Genomic DNA, 8,982 nt, shown 5'->3' with positions numbered 1-8,982 from the left:
ACCTTTCACAGGATGGAGCAATAGGGGATGCCACCAAGCTGCCAAATCCTAGACACACAAGACCCAATACCACACCGGGTTCATATAAAGGCTTTTTTAATCCACAAGCTGCAATAATACCATGATACAGCCAAAGCAATCATAAAACCAATGCCTCCACTTGTCTCCTTCCATCTTCTAACTGAGTTTTACCTGCTGACTCTTGACTCTGACTCACTGAGGTATGGCGGTGGGCTCCTTTTAAGTTGGACCCAGGAATACTTCCAGTGGCATGTCGTGGCATTGTTAGAAGCACTTCCAGATCATAAGGAAATCAGGGAGATCCTCCCCTGGCAGCGCCCTCTATCATTACCCAAGGACCCTACAGGACTGTGCTTCTGAACTCCAATTCCCAAGCAGCCCGGCGAGTGTCCAAACTGAGACTCCTTGTGAGGATCTCTGTCAACTTTTAATTTGGAGGATAAACTGCTTCCGGCTTCCAGCTCTCACCAATCCATTCTTCCTTCAAGCATCCCAGCCAGGATGTTAATTATAAGGTGATCCGTCCGGGTAGTGTCCACAATCTGGCCATCCTTCCATAATGGCATTCCATTCTCCTTGATCCTGCCCAGGTTGCCTGTCTGTCCTCCTGGGTATTTACATTGGGTAATTTTGAAAGATTAAATGAATCAGTAATTGGGTCACACAGAATATTTTAAGACAGGCAATTTTTTAAATTCTCTAACCTTTTTAATAAACTAGTTCTTAAAATTTCAAAAATGTGTACAGTGTGCTCTATTCATAATATCACAACAAGTTTACCAAATTTGAACAAAATCAGTCCATTAAGGGCAGAGTTGTTTCATAAAGCTAGACAGATAGGCAGACAGACAGGCCCATTTTAAAAACTGATGGTCGATGCTGAGGCAACTGAAGGCAATCCCACCAGCAATAAGCTGGACCCTAGGCAGGGTGCTTCTTCATCGCAACGCCCAATCACGCAAACACCCTCAACCATACAAAACAGAACATATGATGTGGGAGGCTGTTAGACAAGCAGGTTAGATAATGGAAGGATTGACGTTTATTCATTTCACATTCTTCTGTACAAATATAAACTTTTCTAGTAAAGAGTGAGGGTTGTGTTTTATACTTTTTTTAAAATGTAGCACTTATCACTTTCCAGCTACCCTAATTTTGGGATAGAAAACTGAGGCCTTGTACTCATTCCACATTTTACAGTACAACTCTGTACCACATTTATTCATTCACAGCTGAGCATTCATTGGTTGTCGACTCTCACACACTGGAGCTCACTTCTACAACATAAGACAAAATCAGACCTGTTGATCAAAGCAGTTGGGGCTAATCACAGACCAGTCTCCCTCAGGCCCATCACTGGGAATGTCAAAATACACAAAACATAGTCACGGGAGTAAAGTTACAGACTGCCTCCGACTTCTAAATTATGTAATGTAACATGGCCTTAAGTAGATTTGCTTCTGCAGAATAAGGTCAAATGTCATGAATACACAGTTTATAATAGACATCCTTATGATTTTGGTATGTGGATCATTTTTTTGCAAAGAATACATTTTTCTTGTGATTTATTATAGGTTTTGGAAGATTTTGAAATTCAAAGGATTCAAATTTGCACTTGTTGAACTGGAAACAAGGAAAGAGCATATGTTGAACAGGCCTCAGTCCCTCACAGACCATCTATATTGACGACAAAATATGACAGGCAATGTGAAAAAGATGACTACTGTATTTCTTCAGGTACTGTGAATGTGTTGGCATGTGTAGCCCAATTATGTTTTTGGACTTCTCTAGCGCCTTCAACACCATCCAACCTCTGCTCCTTAGAGACGAGCTGACTAAGATGGGAGTAGAGTCACACCTGGTGGCATGGATCGTGGACTATCTTACAGATAGACCTCAATATGTGCGTCTTGGGAACTGCAGGTCTGACATTGTGTTCAGCAATACAGGGGCGCCGCAGGGGACTGTACTTTCTCCGGTCCTGTTCAATCTATATACATCAGACTTCCAATATGACTCGGAGTCCTGCCACGTGCAAAAGTTCGCTGATGACACTGCTATTGTGGGCTGCATCAGGTGTGGGCAGGAGGAGGAGTACAGAAAGTTAATCAAAGACTTTGTTAAATGGTGCGACTCAAACCACTTACACCTTAACACCAGCAAGACCAAGGAGCTGGTGGTGGATTTTAGGAGGCCTAGGCCCCTCATGGACCCTGTGATCATCAGAGGTGACTGTGTGCAGAGGGTGCAGACCTATAAATACTTGGGAGTGCAGCTGGATGACAAATTGGACTGGACTGCCAATACTGATGCTCTATGTAAGAAAGGTCAGAGGAGACTATACTTTCTGAGAAGGTTGGCATCCTTCAACATCTGCAGTAAGATGCTGCAGATGTTCTACCAGACGGTTGTGGCAAGTGCCCTCTTCTACGCGGTGGTGTGCTGGGGTGGCAGCATAAAGATGAAAGACGCCTCACGCCTGGACAAACTTGTTAAGAAGGCAGGCTCTATTGTAGGATTAAAGTTGGAAAGTTTAACATCTGTGGCAGAGAGACGGGCGCTAAGCAAACTCCTGTCAATCATGAATAATCCACTGCATCCACTGAACAGTGTCATCTCCAGACAGAGGAGTAGCTTCAGTGACAGACTTTTGTCACTGTCCTGCTCCACTGACAGACTGAGGAGATCGTTCCTCCCCCACACTATGCGACTCTTCAATTCCTCCCGGGGGAGTAAATGCTAACATTAATTTTATTTTAATTTTTTTCATTTTTTTTTTTTTCATTTTTATTACTATTTAATTTAATATTGTTTCTTTGTATCAGTATACTGCTGCTGGATTATGTGAATTTCCCCTTGGGATTAATAAAGTATCTATCTATCTATCTATCTATCTATCTATCTATCTATCTATCTATCTATCTATATCTTCCCTTCTGCATATATTGATAACTCTACCAAATTATGTGTCTCTGGCTGACTGAGATATATAATGTTTACATATATTACATGATAAGAGAGTGTTTCCAGTTGAGCAGTCTTCCCAACCATTTGGGTTATTTTTGAATGTTCTTTTCAGGGAAAAGTGGTCTTGGGCAGGATGCCACTTTTGGTCTATTTTGCTTTATTGTTTCCACAATCACTGGGGTATTTTTAAAGGAAAAATGTATAGTTAAAATAATGGTTCACCGACAAAAGCGCGATAGACATATGAGCCACGACAAAACCGTGACAGACCAATGAGCGCCGACAAACCCGCTAACTGGTTTTCGACAAATGCGCTCTGACAAAATCTCATGAGAGGCCAAGAGAGTGGGACGCATACGTGCGCATTATGTACACATTATGTGCTAGGTTATAACTGTTATAACTGCTGATGGCATGCCGCGAACAAATAACTCAGTCGAGGGTTGGCATAACGCGTCATATACAAAGCAGAATTACCAGCAGTCAGGCAGCCAGCAAGTCTAAATACGCTCAACTATCAAGACGTCTTGCTGCAATTCTTCCTACATATGCAGGGCGTGATCTTAAGGACTATCTGCGTGCCGTGCTGATGGCATGCCACGTCTCATAATATTGACTTCTAAAGTAAACATTATTATATATGCTTTAAACTAGTACAGTAATTCATATTTAATGAAACTTTCGCGATTTTGCCGGTGCGATTTTGTCTGCACGATTTTGTCAGCACGATTTTGACGGCGCTTTAATCGCCGCTATTTTGTCGGCGCTCATATGTCTATCACGCAAATGTCGGGTCACAAAAATAACTTTATCCTAGCTTTATTTCAGATTATCTAATTTGTATAATGGAATGCCTGTTGGTAAACTTCAATATGCAGCACTAGCATAAAACAATGACTTCATAACTACAGTATATATTCGAATATCTATGGTAGAGTTAGATATGAAGATAACAATTAATGTGTACCAATCTGCCATAATATAATAGAGGCATCCACTGAAAATGAAAGTTACTAGTTTTTTGTATATACTAATTGTGTATTCTTTTTAAGAACATCTTAACACTATAGTACAGTAATGCAATGGTTAGTTTTGTTACCATACAGATCCGATTCAAATCCAATGCTTGGTCACTACCTGCTTTGAATTTACGTGCTCTTGACATGTCTGTGTGGGTTTTCCTCCAAATACTGTTAAATTGTGTTAAATTGATTGCTAATTATATACATTTTCCTATGTGAATGGGTACAAGTATGAACATGAAAGGGTTCTGCAATGGAACAGAATTATGGCCAGGATTAGCTCCTACTGTGCACCTAGCCAACCTTGTTGTAATCCTGAAATAAATGAAACAATCTGAAAATGCCATGTACAGTACATTAGTATCAAAACATTTCTATCTCCTTATTTCAACCTTACCAGTTATGTAATACCATACTGTATGTGCTGTGTTGATGAAAGATAGTTTCTCAGTGATGCCTTCTGTTTGCTTTAGATATTCTAGGCTAGCAGGGCATTCTGTCTTCTACAATTTGGCATTCTTTTGTAATATGCACCTGAAGTTGTTTTTGAGCCATGATACGAAACTTGACAGTTACGCAATATTCGCCATGAATAGTGATGAACAAAATTATTTGCGTGAAAATAATTTGCAAAGCAAATGTTTTGTCTCCATTCACTAAATTTTGTACATTACATTATACATTACACTTTGTACATTACATATATACCTAGTTCATAATACATTTTATTTATGTGCACCTATCCTGCACTCCAATTATATCAATTCCAGCTAAGTGACACCCAGTTATTTGGTTTCAAGGACCCAAGTTTTCAACCATATCTGTGTCCTCGGATCAATGTGAATCAGCGGGGATCAAAATTCATTAGACCAAGTTTGTTCCCGTTTTCAGTGCCCTTTTTTCTCACACAAGAGGATGTCTGTGCCATTGTCTACTGCTATATCTCATTTAAGACAGGACAAAAAGTGTCAACCTTGACCAGTCCCTTACGTCAACTTTGTTTTTGTCCACACAATTGCTATTGACTTTTTGGGTGGTGACTCTTTTCTTGATACACAGGTAACACTGGTATATGTGAAATTCCCATCAGGGCCACTGTTTCAAATGTACTTCTGCCAGCATGTCTGATGGCATCTACCACATCACATTCAAAGGCACTTCAATCTTTAATTTAGCCTATTGAAATATTTTTGACGCTAACTGGTTAACAGGCACTTGTAGATACAGTATAATACTGTAATTAACCGAGCAGTCAATTATATATGAAGAACAGGCATGGCTAATAAAGTGTTTATACTGCATGTCTGTACATTTGCATTGAGCCTCTACAATAAGCAATATTGTTTTCTTAAACCTCATACCTTCCATGTTTGAACATTTTCAGCTAACTTCTTTTCTGAATATATTGTCACATTTATCATAAACCTTTTTTTGTGACATATGGTGGAAAACATAAAAATAATTACAACTGGTGGAACCATAATTATATGTGGCTGAGTAAGGATAATGATAGACATAAGCAGTTGAGCAATAATTACACTGTATGTGGTAAAATTAAAATGCCATTTAGAGCTGACGTATGGTCCACACTCAATTCTTTGTGAACGGATAAAACTAGTAGAATATTGTACAACAAAATTTCAAATAGTTGCTTCACACAAAAATTGTCAATGAAGTTCAAGGAACATCCTATTATGACCAATATGTATGAGATTCAGGCACAGAATGAGGTAACAAGATGGAAATATTCAAAGGCAGTGAGCTTTTTCATCAAAACTAAATAAGAGAAATGTATAAGATCATTTCTAAAGCAAAAATTATAGATTCTGACTATTCTGACTAAATTTTACATTATAAATAATTATTAGCTGCTCCATAGTTCTGGAATGCCCTACCAGAGAACCTGAAAACGCAGCAGATTGTGGGCTGTTTTAAAAACCAGTTAAAGATTTTTCTATTTAGGAAAGCATATTAACAAAATTGCTTCTAATTATTGTTTTATCTTTGTTATTATCTTGTTGTGCCTTTGTTTAATTTTTTTATGTAGCACTTTGAGGTTTACTTCAAATGTAAACTGCCTTATAAATAAAATGAATTATTATTAGTATTTATCATTATAAGATGCGTGTCATAGGTGGTATTTATATTTTCCAGAAAATCATAATTTTTAAATGTTGCAAAATCAGTCATCTTGTCATATGCTCCATTCAATCCATCCATCCATCTATCCATTATCCAACCCGCTATATCCTAACTACAGGGTCACGGGGGTCTGCTGGAGCCAATCACAGCCAACACAGGACACAAGGCAGGAAACAAACCCCGGGCATTGCGCCAGCCCACTGCAGTCCATTCAGTCCATACACTGTAAAAAAGATAACCTTTACATTAAACAAAACCTGTCTCCACCAAATGTGAAGATTTATACATAATGTCACCAGTATTGTGCACAATCCCAGACATTCCACCTAAGATAAGGTGAAAGCTGTGTGATAAAGCTCATAATTATTTTGGACCATTAAGTACTATTTAATTAAGGTCTCTATATTTGGCAATGTAATTAAGATTATTATAGTTCATATTCTTTGGCAGATAAAGCCTACCCTAACAGCATTAGTCTCCATTCAGGAGGCAACCCTTAACTGGGCACCAGTTCATTATAGGGCCCACTCTCTCACACACCCACATGGGGCCAATTTGGAGCCACAAATCTGAATAACCAGGGGAAAAAAACCTGCTTTACAAATACAATGTGCACAATTGTAAACATTTGTTTGTTTTTTTTAGACTTTTTGAAATTCATACAATGAATTAGAGGTGTATGTTAAAGATTACTATTGAAGGAAAAATGAGCCTACCCTGGAAGCATAGGGGAGAAGCCAGTAACAAACTGAAAGAGGCCGCTAACCTGCACATCTTTGGGAAAGCACAGAGTTGCAGTAGTTAGCACTGCTGTATCACATATTCAGTGTCTGGATGGAGTTTGCACATTCTCCCGGTGTCTGCGCATGTTTTTTTTTTTTCCCAGGTATTCCTTTTCCTACCACATTTCCAAAAATGTAAATGTTTGATCCCATTTGTGATTCTAATTGGTCCTATGTATGTATTGTGTGTATACGTGAGCATGTTTACATGTGTGATTGTAGTATGAGAGAGGCCATCAACTAGCTAGGACTCCATCCAAAGTTAGTGCCTGCCCTGTGTGCAATGCTGATAGAACCAGTCTTCTAAATCTGGAAAGCTTTGTCAGTATTAGCATCATCTATCTATCTATCTATCTATGCTGTTATGCAAGTGCAACTTCCTGCAGCAAACGGATGCCAGAACTCAAGCACCATCACTCACTACTGTATTCGAGAAGCCAGCCTCACCACAGGGTTGTAAGCAGGGTGTAGTCGGATTGACATGCCTCGACAGGTTCTGAGGACAGTATTAATTTTGCTATCTACAGGTGCCGGTCATAAAATTAGAATATCATGACAAAGTTGATTTATTTCAGTAATTCCATTCAGAAAGTGAAACTTGTATATTAGATTCAATCATTACACACAGACTGATGTATTTCAAATGTTTATTTCTTTTAATTTTGATGATTATAACTGACAACTAATGAAAGTCCCAAATTCAGTATCTCGGAAAATTAGAATATTGTGAAAAGGTTCAATATTGAAGACACCTGGTGCCACACTCTAATCAGCTAATTAACTCAAAACACCTGCAAAAGCCTTTAAATGGTCTCTCAGTCTAGTTCTGTAGGCTACACAATCATGGGGAAGACTGCTGACTTGACAGTTGTCCAAAAGACGACCATTGACACCTTGCACAAGGAGGGCAAGACACAAAAGGTCATTGCTAAAGAGGCTGGCTGTTCACAGAGCTCTGTGTCCAAGCACATTAATAGAGAGGCGAAGGGAAGGACAAGATGTGGTAGAAAAAAAGTGTACAAGCAATAGGGATAACCGCACCCTGGAGAGGATTGTGAAACAAAACCCATTCAAAACTGTGGGGGAGATTCACAAAGAGTGGACTGCAGCTGGAGTCAGTGCTTCAAGAACCACCACGCACAGACGTATGCAAGACATGGGTTTCAGCTGTGCATTCCTTGTGTCAAGCCACTCTTGAACAAGAGACAGCGTCAGAAGTGTCTCGCCTGAGCTAAAGGCAAAACTGCTGCCGAGTGGTCCAAAGTTGTGTTCTCTGATGAAAGTAAATTTTGCATTTCCTTTGGAAATCAAGGTCCCAGAGTCTGGAGGAAGAGAGGAGGCACAGAATCCACGTTGCTTGAGGTCCAGTGTAAAGTTTCCACAGTCAGTGATGGTTTGGGGTGCCATGTCATCTGCTGGTGTTGGTCCATTGTGTTTTCTGAGGTCCAAGGTCAACGCAGCCGTCTACCAGGAAGTTTTAGAGCACTTCATGCTTCCTGCTGCTGACGAACTTTATGGAGATGCAGATTTCATTTTCCAACAGGACCTGGCACCTGCACAAAGTGCCAAAACTACCAGTACCTGGTTTAAGGACCATGGTATCCCTGTTCTTGATTGGCCAGCAAACTCGCCTGACCTTAACCCCATAGAAAATCTATGGGGTATTGTGAAGAGGAAGATGCAGTACACCAGACCCAAAAATTCAGAAGAGCTGAAGGCCACTATCAGAGCAACATGGGCTCTCATAACACCTGAGCAGTGCCACAGACTGATCGACTCCATGCCATGCCGCATTGCTGCAGTAATCCAGGCCAAAGGAGCCCCAACTAAATATTGAGTGCTGTACATGCTCATACTTACCATGTTCATAACTTTCAGTTGGCCAACATTTCTAAAAGTCCTTTTTTTGCATTGATCTTAATTGATATTCTAATTTTCAGGGATACTGAATTTGGGACTTTCATTAGTTGTCAGTTATAATCATCAAAATTAAAAGAAATAAACATTTGAAATACATCAGTCTGTGTGTAATGAATGAATCTAATATA

This window comes from Polypterus senegalus, chromosome 10, assembly GCF_016835505.1.
Source record: "Polypterus senegalus isolate Bchr_013 chromosome 10, ASM1683550v1, whole genome shotgun sequence".
Taxonomy (NCBI): Eukaryota; Metazoa; Chordata; class Cladistia; order Polypteriformes; family Polypteridae; genus Polypterus; species Polypterus senegalus.
Note: the sequence above shows the minus strand (reverse complement) of the source record.